The following is a 1813-nucleotide window of genomic DNA, read 5'->3' as shown; positions in this document are numbered from 1 at the left end:
GCCAGAAAACAAAAAGATTCTATGAAGTTGCTTCATGGGAAATGTAGGATCCACTGTTTCTGAAGTTTGGCCCATACTGGGGACTAAAAATCAGAGGATCCGGTCGCATCTGGGACAGTAGTAGGTGAGTACTTGATTATTTCTTGCTATTCTATATGCTTAAACCTGGTTTCTTATGTATCTTCTTCTTCTAATGCAGCAGGTGTACCTGGATGAATATTTAGTGTTTTGAAATAAAATGTAGTGTGTTCTTCTATTCACCTCCTATAGCTGTGCGGTACTGTACGGGTGACTGCCACAGCGTGTCTGCATATTGATGTAGACTTGCTGCCATCTAGTGTGTAAAAGATGTGTTGCAAAAAATGGTTCCTTGGTTCCCAAACTTTTGCACATTAAAGGTCCAGTGTGTAACGTGTGTAGTTGTTCATTATCAAAATCTGTGTTGCCCGTTCACTAACTTGTCCTTTTTCATGAATATTTACCACCACCATCAATTCCGAGTATTCCTATTGGCTTGAAAGTTTGCATTTGCATGAACTGGGGTAGACGCTCCATATTCATGCGCCATTATGAAATACGTTAGCCAGTAAGGGACATACAGGACATACTGCTCCGTCTTTTGCGTTTTCGCTGTCACATGATAAACTCACAGGTGCTGCTAACGCTGCTATCCTGGCCCTGACAAGTTTGAAGAAGGAAACATGGAGGACCACATGTATTCAAAATCCAAATTTCAGAAACAGTCTTCTTCTTCGCCCAGAAAAAGAAAAAGAAAAAGGATATTGAAAAGAGCATGAGACCGGCTTTTTGAAGTGTGAAGGCTACCGTAGCTGTAATACGTACTTTGAACTGCATGGCGCAAGAGAGTTGATTGCAATATATGATCTCAATGCTAGATGGGAGAAATTCCCACACAATGGACCTTTAAGGACCCAAATTAGACCACAGACCCCCATTTGATAAGACTTTGTCCCAAGGTACCCCATCTGATTAAATTTATGCTTTTAGATGTTTGATTACAGAAAGTGTATAAAACTCATGACCAACATAGTCATACAGTCATTTTGTTACTTATGGGTGGATTTATAGTGAAAAAAAATCATGCCCCTTTTTGCTGGGACCCCCCCCCACACACACACACACACACACACACACACACACACACACACACACACACACACACACACACAGAATCCCACTTTGGGAACCACTGCTATAACAGACAGTCTTGAAATGCCCTGTGCTAGCAATCATTTGTAAATGCATAGGTCTCACCCATTTAAAGCTCTGAACTTCTCTACCTGAACAAAGATTCTGAACAATCTGACTATCAAAGTGTTCACTTCACGACACAAATGTCGCCTCAAGATTAAAATGCTGAAGCCCTTTCGTAAACACGTGCAGGGGAAATCCCTACAGCTTGCTGAATGAAAGCCAGCAGCAGCAGCACTAATGTTATGTTCATTACTGCTTAAGGTAGTTAAAATGCAATATTTACAGCTTATTTTTGAATATTAAATGTGCATAACGATGGTTTACATTATTGGTGATTACAAATACCAAAATTCAAACCTTAAAATCATGGCTTTTTTTATAGCCTAGAGGTTGGTGGGAAAACACCAAATCACAAAGCCATCAAGACAGAACTACCAGAAAAGGGTTTAGTGCCGATTCCTTGAAACCAGACTTTTTTTCTACATTGTTATTGTAATTTAATAGGTGTTGCGAAAATAATCCAATTAGATAACTTTATGAATTATGTACATCTTGTTAACACCTTATTTTGAAAACCGGACGTAGCCACACGCGTATC

This window comes from Perca fluviatilis, chromosome 20 (assembly GCF_010015445.1).
Source record: "Perca fluviatilis chromosome 20, GENO_Pfluv_1.0, whole genome shotgun sequence".
Taxonomy (NCBI): Eukaryota; Metazoa; Chordata; class Actinopteri; order Perciformes; family Percidae; genus Perca; species Perca fluviatilis.
Note: the sequence above shows the minus strand (reverse complement) of the source record.